Source organism: Pleurodeles waltl, chromosome 6 (assembly GCF_031143425.1).
Source record: "Pleurodeles waltl isolate 20211129_DDA chromosome 6, aPleWal1.hap1.20221129, whole genome shotgun sequence".
Classification (NCBI taxonomy): Eukaryota; Metazoa; Chordata; class Amphibia; order Caudata; family Salamandridae; genus Pleurodeles; species Pleurodeles waltl.
Genome location: NC_090445.1, coordinates 1,407,163,640 through 1,407,180,510, shown reverse-complemented (window position 1 = coordinate 1,407,180,510; position 16,871 = coordinate 1,407,163,640).

Genomic DNA, 16,871 nt, shown 5'->3' with positions numbered 1-16,871 from the left:
TCTGGCACTATTTCTAAAGGGCACGGTCTGTTCTTGGCGGTTCCATTGCCTACAGCACCGTGGCTACTAGAAAGAGTCACCCCTTTCTGGACCAAAGCCGAACCTTCAAGACCCACGCCACAAGATCTGCGGTTTCCAGGCGCAAGCAGCACGTGAGTCGTGACAGATTGCAGCGCCCAACCATTCCGACGTCTTCTGACACCATGGATGATACAGTGGCGGCTGCTGCAGATCCTGATTCATCTCTTCTGACTACTATTCAACAACAAGCTCAGGAATTGCAACAATTGCGCAATGAGAACGCTGTGTTACGACAGGCCTTGGCCTTCCGCAGTGGCGATGTTCCGACTATCTCCGCCTCTACTCCTCGTTTCTCTGGTGAACCAACTAAACTGCGTGAATTCCTGGATGCATTAACGGTGTACTTCGCCTTCAGACCTACCCAATTCTCTCTTGACAGGACAAAGGTGGGATATCTTATCAGTGCATTATCCGGTCCTGCCTTGGCCTGGGCAACCCCGATGGTGTCATCCAACGATCCGGTATTGTCGGACTATTCTGCCTTCGTGATCCGCTTCAAACAAATGTTTAGTCGTCCAGGATTGGAAGCCTCGGCAGAGGAAGCATTATGTGATATCCAGCAAGGTTCCCAAGATGTCCTTCAATATATTACACGTTTCCGTCAGTTAGCGGCAGAGACCACTTGGGTGGAACGTACCCTGGTAACTTTGTTTCGCAGAGGACTTAAGGAAGAAATAAAGGATGAATTAGTACATTCCACCAGAGTTGAAGATCTTCGTTGCCTGATGGATCAAGCACTTTCCATCGAGTATCGTCTTCAAGAACGACGAATGGAGAAGAGAAGGAGTAGAGGATCTTCCCAGCCAAGCACTTCACGGATGTATCTGCCTCGTTCTGAGGAATCTCGTCCCCCTGCTAGAGACATAGAATGGGAACCCATGCAAGTGGATGCTACTAGAGGGCCGCTCTCAGCGAGTGAGAGGGAAGACAGACGGAAGAAGGGATTGTGCCTATACTGTGGATCTGCTGGTCACATACTTCGTACCTGTCCTGTACGTCCACCAAGACCCTCGGGAAACGCCACTTCCCGTCCTCTGTAAGAAGGGAGGGGACGGGATCATCGGCTATACCTTCCATCAGTTCATTTAATGACAATACAACATACTTGTTCATGTTACCTGTCATATTACAACTACCTGATGGCCGCCAAGAAAGAACTATGGCATTATTAGATTGTGGTGCTAGTGGTATATACATGGATAAGACTTGGGCCACTAATCAACAGATTCCCACACAACCCAAAGACATTCCTGAACAAGTGCACACCGTGGATGGATCCTTGATATCCTCAGGTCCAGTCGATACTACGACCTTGATGTTAAATTTACAGTTTGGTAATCATCAGGAACACATCTCCTTTAATCTCATTTCATCTCCCAACCATACCATTATTCTCGGAATTCCGTGGTTTACAAGACATAATCCGTATGTAAACTGGGTAACCCGGACAATTTCCTTGTCCTCACAGTTTTGTCAAGAGAACTGCTTTGCTTCCGACAAATATTGGTCACCGAACAGATTAACACCTATTAAGAGTACTACGGAATATTCCATCAATACTGTCCAAGGAGTTCCTGAACATTATTTAGAGTTTCAAGACGTGTTTCAAAAGCCATCCAGACCTGTATTACCTCCACATCGAGAGTACGATTGTGCTATTCCTTTGGAACCTGGAACAGTCGTCCCCTTTGGGAGGATGTATTCTCTCACGGAACCTGAAAAGGAAGTTCTTAAGGAGTATCTGGAGGAAAATGTACAGAGTGGTCTCATTGTTCCATCGTCTTCTCCGGCAGGGGCTCCTCTCTTTTTTGTACCTAAGAAGACCAAAGATCTTCGTCCTTGCCTGGATTTTCGAGGCCTAAATAAAATAACTATAAAGGATCGTTATCCTTTGCCCCTCATCAAGGATATTCTAGAGGCAGTCAGAGGGGCTCAACGTTTTACCAAGTTGGATCTTCGAGGAGCTTACCACCTTTTACGTGTAAAAGAAGGAGACGAGTGGAAAACAGCATTCAGGACACCATTTGGTCATTTTGAGTACAAAGTCATGCCTTTTGGTCTTACGAATGCCCCTGCAATATTTCAAAGATTTATGGACAAAATATTTTCCATTCTCTTGAACCAGACAGTCGTAATCTACTTAGACGACATCCTTATCTTTTCCAGACATCCGATCTCCATTCTTTTCATGTGAAACAAGTCCTCCAAAGACTCCAAGCACATCAACTATCCTGTAAACCCGAAAAGTGTGAGTTCGATAAGACGGAAGTCAAATATCTGGGTTATCATTTAAGTCCCACCGGCATAGCTATGGACCAAGAAAAGGTACAAGCAATTCTCGATTGGCCTTCTCCCTCTTCTATTAAAGAAACACAATGTTTCCTAGGATTAGCAAATTTTTATCGGCAGTTCATTCAAGACTTTGCTAAACAGACCAGCCATATAACTCATACTTTAAAGAAGGAAAATCTTAAGCAGGGGTTTGTCTGGACTAAGGCGGCTGAGACAGCTTTTTAAGATTTAAAGAAGGCTTTCACTCAAGCTCCCATCTTAAGACACCCAGATACCAACAAACAGTTTATTGTAGTTACCGATGCTTCCAAAAGAGCTATTGGAGCTGTCTTACTCCAACTACAAGAGGATGATGGTCTTGAACATCCTGTTTTCTATTTGTCCCATATTCTCTCTACAGCTGAACAACATTACTCAGTACTAGAAAGAGAGTTGTTAGCTCTGAAGACAGCCTGCATCGAATGGAGACAGTTTCTGATGGGTTCCAAGGAGCCTTTCGAGGTGAGAACAGATCACCGTAATCTGCAATGTCTACGTAATTTTGTATGCCAGAATAGTCGCCAGGCCCGTTGGGCCTTTTTCTTCAGTCAGTATGACTTTTACATCACCTATATTCCTGGATCTCAAAACATTCTGGCTGATGCTCTGTCTCGCCGTTATCCAGACTGTACTCCTTCCCCGTCTCAGTTTCTACTGGAGCCTAGTAAGATCATTGGAGTTGCTCAATCTTTTCTGGAGGAGGTACAACTGGAGTACTCCAGCCTGTCCAATAGCGAAATAGAGAAATTAAGAACCTTTTTATGCAAGAAAGAAGGATACTATTATCATCAGAATCTGTTATTCCTCCCTACTAACAGAGTTCGAGACAAGGCATTACAGATGTGCCATGATTCACCGGTTGCTGGTCATAGAGGCATCAAGGCCACGCAAGAACTTCTTTCGCGATCTTTCTGGTGGCCTACCTGGAAATCAGATGTCGAAAGATACGTTCAGGCTTGTCCCATATGTGCTCAAGTCAAGATTCCCGGTACCAGACCTGCAGGATTACTACAGCCTTTGCCGGTTCCACCAACTCCATGGCATACTATTTCCACTGACTTCATGTGTTCACTTCCACCATCAGCTGGAAACCAGGTTATCATGGTCACTGTTGATTCTTTCACTAAAATGGCTCACTTCACTGCCCTAAAGAAGTTACCTACATCTCAAGAATTGAGCCAGATATTTATCGACCATATTTTCCGTCTCCATGGACTTCCACATACCATTGTATCTGACAGAGGACCTCAGTATATTTCCCGGTTTTGGAAATATTTTTGCAAGACACTCAACATCAATATAGCACTATCATCCGGTTTCCATCCTCAGACCAATGGACAAACCGAGCGTTTGAACCAAGGATTAGAACAATACCTTCGCTGTTTTTGTAATGCCACCCAAAGCAACTGGAACACTTATCTTCCTATTGCTGAATATTCCTACAACAATACTGTCCATAGTGCCTCCAAGGTCACTCCTTTTTTCTGTTCCTATGGCTATCATCCTACCTCTTTTCCTACTTCTCCTCAATCTACCTCTCCTCTGCCTGCAATTACATCTTTTTCCACACGTCTCTTGCAACTCCATAGGCTAATTAGATCTAATTTATTGAACACCAAGAGATATATGAAGAAGGTCGCAGATAAGAAACGTGGACCCACTCCAGATTATCACCCTCAAGATAAAGTCTGTCTTTCTTCCAAATTCTTGCCCTCTCGCCTTTCTCTAAATAAGTTCACGCCTCGCTATTATGGGCCTTTCCGTATTCTTCAGTTGATCAATCCTGTCACTGTTCGTCTTCGCTTGCCTCATACTTGGAAAATTCATCCGGTCTTTCATGTATCCCAGCTCAAACCTTTTGTCCCTGACCCTTTCTCTCGTCAGTTTCCTTGTCCTCCTCCTGTGTTGGTGAATGATGTGCCTGAATATGAGGTTCAGGAAATTTGTGACTCTCGCCTTTTTCACCGACATCTTCAGTATTTGATTCACTGGAAGGGATATCCTCTTAGTGAATGCTCTTGGGAAGATGCATCTTCTGTTCACGCCCCTCTTCTGATTTCTCGTTTTCATCGTATGTTTCCCTTCAAACCTGGACCTTCGGGGGGGGGACCTACTGTTGCGGCGCACCACGCGGCGCGAGCTGAACATTCGGCTCGCGCAGCGCGTCCCCAGGACGCGGCGCACCCCGAGCCTGCTGTGTACCGCGCGAGGCCCCAGATTTTACTTGGGGCCTCGCTCTGCTTTCTGTTGCGTCCCTGTTTCCCTCTGACCCCTCCTTACCTGTTCTTTTTCTTCTTTTTCTTCTTTGCTTTCTGAGGCATTTTTCTTGTCCTTTCTTTATGTCTTTCCCCCCTTCCCATATTACCTTTTTCTTCCCAGCATTCCTTGTTCCCTATTTTCTATGGTTTCGGTTCTATTCTGTCCTATGTACTTCTTCCCTATCTAAGATGGCGTCTTTACTTCCTGTTTGGTCATTTCCTGTTTCTTGGTATATAAGGGCTCTGTTTTCTCCCTTTCCTTGTGCTGCAACACTATCTGCTCTGATTGTGTCTTCGCTCCTGATTCTTAGCCTTCGGTTCTGAATCTTGTCAAACTCGTGTTTACCTGCATTTTTGTTTCTTTTTGATTCCTGGTTTTTTGTTCTTGTTTCAGGAATCCACTGTTTGGAGGTTTTTTCCCCTTTTGGGGTTTTTTCCCTCTGGCACTATTTCTAAAGGGCACAGTCTGTTCTTGGCGGTTCCATTGCCTACAGCACCGTGGCTACTAGAAAGAGTCGCCCCTTTCTGGGCCAAAGACGAACCTTCAAGACCCACGCCACAAGATCTGCGGTTTCCAGGCGCAAGCAGCACGTGAGTCGTGACAGTTGTGGATGTTCAGAGTGTGGTCAGGAAGTCCAACATCCATGTTTTTCAGGTAGTAAGGTTCTGTGTGCTTAGTTTTCTGTTTGACACAACTCATAGCTAACCTGTACATCCAAAGGTGGCTGCAGGAGCAATCAGGAACCCACCAGTGACTATCCCCATCAGCAGTACTGATCACACTCAAGACTGCATTAAGATCTGATATTGCATTGTGACCAAGATAACTGGTATCTTGGCTCCACAGTAAACTGTTTCACACAGAAAAGAAACAAGCTAGGCTAAGGGGGTAGATTAATAATTTGGGAAGATGCATGTTTTCAGGGCTTTCCTAAAACTCAGTGGCTCAATGTGCCCTCTCAAATTTGTTGGGAGCACATTCCACATATGTGCTGCTGTAACAGAAAAGGAACAGACACCTGGTGAGCTCTGCGGAATCTAGGTACCCGTTTAAGGTTAGCAGACGCAGAGCGTATTGCTCTCCTCAAAGCATACCTTTTTAGTTTATTCTGGAGCAGACCTGGACCTTCCCATGAAGAACTTTCAAGACTATGTGCATACATTTAAACTGGGTCCTCTGTTTAACCAGGAGCCAGTGCAGTTCATTATGGGCATTGGAGGCGGATGATCTTCAAGACCTATTCAGCGCCAACTTCGCCGCAGGCAAATGAACTCTTTGGAGTTGCATGATCAAGAAATCTGGGCCTCCCAGCAGGATGGCATTGCAATAATCCAGCCTACTGAGTATAGTTCTTTGGACAATTAATGGTTTGACAGATGTCGGTAGGAACGAGAGCAGTGTTCTTAGGCCCCGCATCAGGGCAAAACAGATACCGGCAACTATATTTATATGTTTCTCAAGTGTAAGATGAGAATCAAAAGTTACCCCAAGATTACGAACTGCTTCAGACGCACACAGTTCTGTTTCAATAGGAAGTAGCCAGAGATTAGCAGGTAATGAATGGTGAATCTTAAGTGCGAGCAACAAAGAAATCCCATTTTGTCCCTGTTTACTTTTAAAGAATTCATTTTCATTTGTTTTATGATATCAGTCATGCAGTTCTGAGAAGAGGCGATTGAGTCATGCAGCTTAAGGGACAGAATCAATTGAGTATTGTCGGCAAAACTGATCACAGGGATGGTATGATGTTTTTTTTAGAAAAATCAATGGTTTCATATACACATTAAACAAAATTGGGCTGAGAACCGATGCCTACGGCACCCCATGTTTCATACCTCTGAACTCAGAACAAAAAGGGGGCAGTGACACTGCTTGCAGTGATCCTGCAAATAAGAATGTATCCAATTTAATGCAATGCCGCCAACACCCATAAATGACAGCCATATCAAAAGCTGGTGACAGATCATGAAGAACTAAGACCACGGCCTAGTCATTGTCGGATCTCCGTTGTAGATCGTCCAAAGTTCACACTAAGGCTGTCTCAGTACTATGGTCAGGCCTAAAGCCAAATTGTTCTTCCTCTAACAAAGCATGCTCTTCTATATATTGTGGCAGGATCTTACTAATATGTCGCTCCAGGATCTAGGAGCAAGATGGATCTGAAATTGCTCAGCTCAGCCCTGGTGAATCAGCTGATAGTTTTCCCAAAAGGGGTGTTACAATAGCCTTTTTCCAGGCTTGAGGAACCATCCTTGAGGTCAGTGATTGATTGCAGCAAGACCTCAGTGGTGGCAGAAGCTCATACGCCCACCTTTTCCAGTGCCTAGCAGGAAGAGGTCTATTGGAGATCCGGACATAGTAGCCATAGCAATCTTAAGGAAATTCTCCTCTGAGATTAATTCTAAACTGTCCATCTGACAGTAAGGTGTCACCACCAAATCCTGTGGGTACCATGATCTGACCGGACACAGTGAAAAGTCTCAGCCAAAGTATCTTCCACAGTTAATGACGGATGCTCTCTATCTGATGATTCTGCAATATCTTCTCGAATTTTTGATAACTCATTTTCAAAAAAGGTTGCCAAATTGTCACATAGGTCCTCATTTTGACTTTGGTGGTCTTTTTTAAGGCCCGCCGAAGCCGCGGGCGCCAGAAGACCACCAGTGCTGGCGGTTTTCGCCCTACCATATTACAAGTACTGCTGGATTTCTGCCACATTTTGGGCAGAACTGCAGCAGTAGTCGTGCTGGCGGGGGAGGCTCATGGGCGGTTCCACCACCAGCCCGCCCCAGTAAAAGGACTCCACCAGCCGTATTACGAGCAGAAATACAGCCTGGTGATGTACTGATGGTGGGGCACTGCCGGTGGTGGAAGCACCCGTTCCCTGCCAGACGACCACCCCGCCAGCTAAGGTAAGTCGTGCGCCCGACAGAGGGTGGGGTAGGAGGTGTTGTGTGTGCGTGTGTGAGTGGGTGTTTGCATGTGTGTATGCATGTGTGAGTGGGTGTTTGTCTGCGTGTGTGTATGCAAGTATAAATGTTGAAGTGAATGCATGTATGGATGCATGTGAGTCAATGTGTTTATTTCAGTGTTGGTGAATGAGTGTATGCAGGGTTCGTGTGGGTGTCTGTGTGCAGGGAGGGGGGCGCTGTACCTGGAGGAGGGGTGTGGGGTGGGGAGAGGAGTTCGCTGTACCTGGAGGGGGGTATTGTGCTTGCTGGGGGGGTGGTGGAGTTGTCTACCAGTGACAGGGAAGAATTTCCCTGTCACCAGTAGCCTTTCGGCCAGGGTTTTCATAGCGGTGTTACCACTACGGAAACCCTGGTGGAAAGACGGCTCAAAATACCGCCGGCGGTCTTCTGCAGACCTCCGGGTTGGAGATGCTCATCTCTGGCCCGGTGGGTCCAACTGCCCTGGCGGTATGAGTGGGGATGTGGCGGGTTGGCAGAGGTCAACCCGCCACACTCATAATGTGGCGGTCTTCACCGCCAGCCTGATGGTGGTGAAACTGCCACCGTGACCCTGGCTATCAGAAGACTGCCGGGGTCATAATGTGGGCTTTAGTTCCTGTCAAGAGACTATGGCCCTCATTACAACCCTGGCGGTTGGTGATAAAGCAGCGGTAATACCGCCAACAGGCCGGCGGTAAATAGCGCCATATTATGACCATGGCGGAAACCACTCAGACAGCCAATTCAACACACCAACCGACAGGGTGGAATCAACAGGCACCACGGAGGTAACTGCCTACAGCCAGATGGAAGACAATGTTCCGCCCACTATATTATGACACACCAATCCGCCACCTTTTCTGAGGTGGTACCAACGACATCAAAAGCCTGGCGGAAACACTGCACAGAATGGAAACGACTCACCTGTGGAGACTCTGGGAAGAACCACGCTGCCATGGAGCCCGAGCTGCATGTCTTCCCAAGGCTCTTCTACGTGCTGCTCCACTACGAACACCAACGACGGCGAAGACGACCACGGTGAGTACAGCCACCTAACACACACGGGAAGGGGAGAGGAAAAAGAGTGTGACACACACACGCAACACCTCCACCCCCAACAACATACATACAAGCAGATGCAGCAATATAACATTTACCCCGTATCCCTCAGGAATAATGCAAGGACAAAAGGAATTGATGAAAGTGAGTGTAATAAGATAAAAAAGCAGAAATATGTGCATCCAAATCACAAAGTAGATACATATTTCCAAATCTAGGGACACTGCCCAGTACTCAATGTTCATGGGCCACAGGGCCACATTACAAAGTCCAAGGCCCCACCTCACTCCTGCAATAACATGGAGAGAACACTGCAGGGGCACCAGGTCGAAAATAGGCAGGCACCTCAGGGGGATGGGGAATGGGTGGGCACCTCAGCCAGCAGATGGAACATCACTGGTCCTGGAGCGGGCAACATACCCATTACTCTGTCCTGGGGAGTGCAAGGCCACAGTCTCTCAAGTGGGTGACTTGCCCACATGCTCTGGAGGGGGCAACATGCCTTGTGCTTGGTCCTGGGGAGTGCAAGGCCACAGTCTCTCAAGTGGGTGACTTGCCCACTGACAATGGAGGGGGCAACATGCCCTGTGCTTGGTCCTGGGGAGTGCAAGGCCACAGTCTCTCAAGTGGGTGACATGCCCACTGACAATAGAGGGGGCAACATGACCTGTGCTTGGTCCTGGAGAGTGCAAGGCCACAGTCTCTCAAGTGGATGACTTGCCCACTGGTTCTGGAGGGGGCATCGTGCCCTCTGAGCTTTATCCTGGGAAGGATAGAGTGAGTGGATGGCATCTCCACTGGTTGTGGAGGGGGCACCGTGCCTTGTGCGCTTCTTCATGGGGAGGATGGGGTGAGTGGGTGCCATTCCCACTGGCTCTGGAGGGGGCAACGTGCCCTGTGATGCAGATCTTGGGGAGTGCAAGGTCACAGTCTCTCAAGTGGGTGTCATTCCCACAGAATTTTAGGGAGCAGGCCGCACAACAGCCCATGGAGGCAGGTCTACAGAATATCCGCTGGTGGTGATGGCTGTTCAGTAGTGGCAGTGGTGGTGCTGCTGCTGCTGGTGGTTGCGGGGGAAGCTCCTGACCATCCCCTGCAGCCTCGGACGGCTGCCTACTGCTGGTGGTGGTGTTGCTGCTGGTGGTTGTGGGGGGAAGCTCCTGCCCATCCCTTGCAGCCTTTGAGGGCTGCCCACTGCTGGTGGTAGTGGTGCTGTTGCTGCTGGTGGTGGTTGTGGGAGGAAGCTCCTGCCCATCCCCTGCAGCCTCGGACGCCTGCCCACTGCTGGTGATGGTGCTGCTGCTGCTGGCGGTGGTTGTGGGGGGAAGCTCCTGCCCATCTCCTGCAGCCTCGGACGGCTGCACAACCATGGTTGGTGGTGGGGGCTCCGACCGAGTCCCAGCACCAGTCCCATTGCCCTTCCTGACAGCAGCTGGGGATGGCTCCTTGCCCTCCTGGCAGCAGCTGGGGCTGGGGCTGGCCCCTTGCCCTTCCTGGCAGCAGCTGGGACTGGCTCCTTGTCCTTCCTGGCAGCAGCTGGTGATGGCTACTTGCCCTTCCTGGCACCAGCTGGGGATGGCTCCTTGCCCTTCCTGGCAGCACTTGGGGCAGGCACCCTTTCCGTGAGGCAGCCTGGTGCCCTGGATCCTTTCCCGCAACAAGTGGGTGTGGATTTTACTGGGCCCGTGGGCTGGGTGGCTGAGGTTCTTGCCTGGGTTTTAGCCACCCTGGCCAGACGTGAAGTAGGGGGGGAGGGGTAGGGAAGAGGTCAATGGTGGAGAGGAAAAGCTGCTTAGGGACACTGGGGTGGGGAGAGAGAAAAGGTATGGGAGTGGAGGAAGATGGAGTGGTTGTGGGAGCTGTTTGTCTGCTGTGTTTGGGTGCAGGTGCATGGGCTGGATGGCTGTTGGGTGTCTGAGTGCTTGCATTTGTGTTGTTTGGAAGGGGGTGGGGCAGACACAGTGGGAGAGGACACAGGGGACGTGTGCATGGCTGTTGTGGAGGTGTCTGCCAGTGAGGTGGGTGTTCTGATAGGTGTGCTGGTGATAGCGGTAGTGGATGTGGATGTAGTGCATGCAGGTGTGAGTGTAGACACAACTGGGAGGGAGATGGAGGAGGAGGAGGAGGAGGGGGACAAAGTGGAGGCAGTGGATGTTGGGATGTCAGCATCTGGATGGTGTTTGTGTGAGTGCCTGTGGGATGATGTGTGGTGCTTGTGTTAGCCTGTGCCACTCTTGTGTGTTGTCTTGTGTTCATGCCCGTCTGCCTGTGTACTTGGCATAGGTTGGGGTTGAGGGGAATGGGATTGGGTAGAGGAAGTCGGAGGGTGGAAACAGGGACAATGGCTGGCATCCGCGAGGAGGATTGATCTTTGTTGGGCCGCCAAGCCAGTGTGAATGCCCTCCAGAAATGCATTGGTCTGTTTTATTTGGGCTGCCAGCCCCTGGATGGCATTCACAATGGTTGACTGCCCAACAGAGATGGATCTCAGGAGATCAATAAGCTCCTCACTCAGGGCAGCTGGGCTAACTGAGGCAGGGCCTGAGGTGCTGGGGCGAAGGAGATGCCCACCCTCCTGGGTGAGCAGGCACGGGCAACTCGTTGAGGGGCTGCTGGGAGGACGATGCTGGTACGGGGATGGCGGATGTACCTGTATCTGGGGTGGGCACAGAGGTGTCCGCCACCAACAGGGAGCGTCCATCGGAGGAGGTATCTGTGTCAGAACTATCCCCTCCAGTCTGGTGCCCCCTCGCCCTCCGTCCCACTGGTGCCCTCACCGTCGGTGGACTCTGCGTTCTGGGTCCTGTGGGATGCAGCTCCCTCCATCGCCAGGGGCCTCTGCTCCTCCGCCTGATTATGCTAATAGGATAGGATGAGAGAACGAAAAGGTAGGGGGAGAGACAAAGGATACACTTGGTGAATGGCTGCACCAACACAGCACCCTCACACATGGGGAACAGGACTACGCACTTTGCAATGCTCTACCAGTAACAATACTAGTCACCAGGGCATGGGGAGGTAAACATACCTCCAACTGCAGCATACCTGGGACCCTCACAGCCCTGCCTAGTAGTGGATGCCTACAAGCTAGGTAGGAGGACTTTCACATCAGAACCCTGGCCAGCATGGGACCTACTCTGCAATGTGAGGCCTGGCCTAGAGGCACCCACAGACACACATCCCCTACCCGGATACCACCCCACCAGGCGTAGGTAGTAATCATGGGCACTGTACTCACCCCCAGCTGGGCCTCCGCTGTCTTCTGTGCCCACTTTCTCAGGTCCTCCCACCGTTTCCGACAGTGGGTCCTCCACCTGCCGTAGACCCCCCGGGTCCACACGTCCTTGGCGATGGCACGCCATATACCCTTCTTTTGATGGGCGCTGACCTGCAGAGGAAATACACACAGGGAAAGGTATTAGTCAGACCGTCCTGCCTGGTACACTCATGGCCCACCATACCCCTTGCCATCCCCAGTTGCACAGACCTGGCCCAGCACACAAGCAGCACGCCGCCTTGTGGACATCCACCAACACCCCCCCACACGAGGCCTTCACACACACCACTCCATGCATTCATGCCCCATGCATCGTGCTCACAGTGTACTCACCTGTTGGTCTGGAGGCCCATACAGCAGTCGGTAGTGGGGTAGGACCACATCCATTAGTCTCTCCCACTCCACCAAGGTGAAGGCAGGGGCCTTTTTCCCAGTCACACGTACCATGGTAGGTTCCAGCCACAGGTCACAGCAACACATGCAGTGTAGGTCCTCTCCTGTTGAAGGTCAGGTAGCAAGTGAGTGAACAAATAGAAAATGGCGGTGACGTCCGTGGCGGTGCATACAGTCACCACCCGCGTACAACACCACTGGCCACTGTACCCCATAGGGCCCAATATTATCGAATGAGGTGTTGCACAGCAGCTCCCGACCGCCTCCCGCAATGGCGCACAACGTCAGCAGAATTACCTCACTTCCACCTGTCCATCCACACAGGACAGGTGGACGCCATTTCAGGGGGGGGCAGGCCATGTATTACAACTGCGTCACAGTTCACAAATGTACATACAGGACAGATGCCACTTATATATTTCAAATTAACTTCATGCATTGTACTGTTGTGGCTACAATGTACAGTTTGTGACCGGCACCTCAGTCTTTAGCCCCATAGATTGCTACTGCTGTGGATGAATAGGAGATGGAGACAAACCCCCATGTACAGACCACTGGTGGACTTGGCAACAATGGAGAACAGGCACATTATCCTCACCTATAGACTTGACAGGGCTACAATCACTGAGCTGTGTGCCCAATTGGAGCCTGACCTGATATCTGCTATCCGTCACCCCACTGGGATCCCCCCTCTTGTGCAAGTCCTATCTGTGCTCCATTTCTTGGCAACTGGTTCTTTCCAAGTGACAGTGGGCTTGGCAGCAGGAATGTCACAGCCAATGTTCTCAATAGTTCTGACAAGAGTATTGTCTGCCCTGTATGAACACATGTGCAGCTACATTGTTTTCCCACAGGTGGAGGATTTGGCCACAGTGAAGGCTGACTTCTATGCAATAGGACATATCCCCAACATCATTGGGGCAATTGATGGCTCACATATTGCATTTGTTCCCCCACGTCAAAATGAGCGTGTTCAGAAATCGAAAGAGCTTTCACTCAATGAATGTCTAGATGGTGTGCCTGATGGACCAGTACATCTCCCACATCAGTGCCAAGTATCCTGGGTCTGTGCATGATGTCTTTATCCTGAGGAACAGCAGCATTCCAAATGCGATGGCCCAACTGCAGAGGCACAGGGTGTGGCTAATAGGTGAGCCCTGATTCCCACCCAGTGGATGTTGGTGTATGGCTATTGTGTGGGCCATATGGGATAGTGTGTGGCTAAATGTTGTCCCTCAATATTTGCAGGTGACTCACGTTACCCCAACCTATCATGGCTACTGACCTCTTTGAGGAATCCCAGGACAAGGGCAGAGGAACATTACAATGAGGCACATGGGCGAACAAGAAGGAATATTGAATATACTTTTGGCCTCCTGAAGGCCAGGTTTCTGTGCCTCCATCTAATAGGTGGATCCCTGTGCTACTCACCCAAGAAGGTCTGCCAGATAATCGTGGCATGCTGCATGTTGCATAACCGTGCCTTGAGACGCCATTTGCCTTTTCTGCTGGAGGAGGAGGCTGGAGATGGCCGTGTGGCAGCAGTGGATCCTGTGGACAGTGAGGATGAGGAGGCAGAGAATGAGGATGAGGACAACAGAACAGTAGTGACATGACAATACTTCCAATGACTCACAGGTAAGACAGTGCAACTTCACATTTCATTGTCATTTGTTTGTTTCACATTGTCACTGGCAGGCTGTGATTTCCTATTTCTATGCCCACTCACTGTTCCCTTTGGACACCCTTTTTGCAGATGTTGGTGCCCCACTATCGCTCCTGGGGTGTTCACTGCAGCCAACTAGAGGTCCATCCTATGTGCACATTACTGTCAGTTTATTTGCAATGTTTGAACCTTGTTAAACAAATACATAATTAAATCATTTGACAGTCCATTCAAAGTGTGTTTATTGAAGTGCTATGAAGAAAAGGGGGTAGTGCAACGGGCTGAGGTGATGATGGAGGAAAGTCCAGGCTATTGTTCCAGTCTATTCTAGCCATGTGCATTGTCCAAGGGGACACAGGAAGTGGAACAATGGCAGTTCAAGGTGGACAGGGTGACAGAGTGGGACACAAGGGTGACAATCAGGAGAGTCTTATTTCCTGGCGGGGTTCTTGGCAATAGCCTCTGGCTTCTGCCTGGGTCTCAGGGAAAGTTTGCGGAGTGGTTCTCCTTCTGCAGAGGGAGGGATGCTGGTGGCCTGATGGTGCACTAGCGGCAGCGGAGGTGGAGGGCAGTTCAGTAGTCTGGCTAGTGGCAGGGGCTGGCTGTTGTAAGACTGCCTCCCTCATAATGTTGGCCATGTCTGCCAGCACTCCTGCTATGGAGGCCAGGGTGGTGTTGATGGCCTGCAAGTCTTCCCTGATCCCCTGGCACTTTCCCTCCTGCAGCCGCATGTTCTCCTGTACGTTGTCCAGTATCTGGCCCAGCGTATCCTGGGAATGTTGGTATGCTCCCAGGATTTCGGTGAATGCCTCCTGGAGAGTCGGTTCCCTGGGCCTGTCCCCCCTCTGGCGCACAGCACTCCTCCCAGTTTCCCTGTTGTCCTGTGCCTCTGTCCCCTGAACTATGTGCCCACTGCCACTGACCCCAGGCTCCTGATTGTCCTGGGTATGAGGTGTGCCCTGGGGTCCTGGGGACAGAGGTATGGGTACGCTGGGTGGGTGTTGTGGTGGGGTTACTGAGGGGAGAGGCTCTGTGGTGGTGTGTGACTGTGGCTGGGTAACCGACTGTCCAGAGGTCCCTGATGGGCCAGGTTGGTCATCCTGATCCAGACGACCAGAGTTGCTGTCATCACTGGGGGGCTGGAAGTTGCTGGCACCTCTTCTCCGCTGACATTGGCTGGAATACCTGTGAAGATGTAAATGCAGTGTTATAGTTTCTGTGTGTGACATATGGTGCATGGGTGGCTTGCCCTCTTTGGTTGTATTTGCCCTGGCAGCTTTCACTTGTGTGAGTTGGTATGTGGTGGGCTTGCTGATTCTCTCTAGTGTGCATGCTTTAGTGATAAGTGTCCATACAGGTCTGTGAGTGGTGTCCATGCATTGGTTTAGCATTCAGGGCTTGGCACTGGGATGAGTGAGAGGTGATGGTGGGGGGTGTGGGACGTGGTGATGTGATGGGAGTGAGGGTATGTGAAGGCATGCAGGTAGTGGGGGTTATAGAAATAGAGCGTTGACTTACTAGAGGCCAGTCCTCCTGCTTCTTCTGCCAGGTCCTCAGGAAGCATGATTGCTAAGACTTGCTGATCCCATGTTGTTTCTTCTGAGGGAGGAGGTGGGGGTCCACCATCAGTCCTTTGTACAGCTAGTTGGTGTCTTTCTGCTATGGAATGTACCTTCCCCCGTAGGTCGTTCCACCTCTTCCTGATATCATCCTTGGTTCTTGGGTGCTGTCCCACGGCGTTGACCCTATCCACAATCCTCTGCCATATCTCCATCTTCCTAGCAATGGATATCTGCTACACCTGTGCTCCAAATAGCTGAGGCTCTACCTGGATGATTTCCTCCACAATGACCCTTAGCTCCTCCTCAGTGTATATGGGGTGTCGTTGTGGTGCCATGGGTGTAGTGTGAGTGGTGGGGTGAGGGTGTGTAGGGTGATGTGTTGGGGCGTGTGATGTAAGGTGTGTGGGTGGTGTATAGGTGATAGTGGTGTGTGGATCTGGTCTTGTCTGTAGTCGTGATGTCAGTCTGTTGGCAATGATTTGCAATCTTAAAGGGTTGTGGGCACTCTGGGTGTGTGTTTTATAGTGGTGTGGGTGTGGTGTGTGTATGGGTGTCAGGTGTGTCTAGTTTGAATTGTTCAATGTGGTGCTGTTTTGTTTGTGTATTTTGAGTGCAGCGGTATGTACCACCAATGGTTTACCACAATTGAATGTCCGCATAGTGATTCGTGGGTCATAATGTGGTGGGCGTTTTTCTGTTGGCGTAACGGTATGGGTTTTGATACCGCCAGTTTCTCACTGACCTTTGGTGTGGCAGATTTGTGTCTGTGGCAGAATAGTGACGGATTGGTGTGTGTGTGTCATAATATGGTGAACGGATATCCGCCGCAGCGGCGGTATGTTGGCGGCAGTCAGCGTGGCAGTAAGTGGTATTTACTGCCAATGTCATAATGAGGGCCATAGTGCCAGTAATGGGAGATCTCGCCAAAGGGAGTAAATTCTGCAATGATAGATGGAATACGATAAGCAAATGATCAGTCCAACAAAGAGGCAACACCTTGTACACTGAAATTAGATTCTCATTAGCAGAGATGAGGTCAAAAGTATGCCCCTCTTGGTGGGTGGGGCCATGGACAAGCTGTTGAAGGCCAGCAAATCTGCATGCATTCCACATTTCTTTCCCAGAAGTGGGTAATTCCCCTTCTGCCCAGAGGTTAAAATCATCCAGGACAAAAAATGAGCATGAGTCAATGCCATATTAGTGAACACCTCTATTACGGAATGAAGGCGTGTGAGTGAGGCATCAGGTGGCCTATAACATCATGCCCCTGTAAATGCACATTCTCTTCTAGA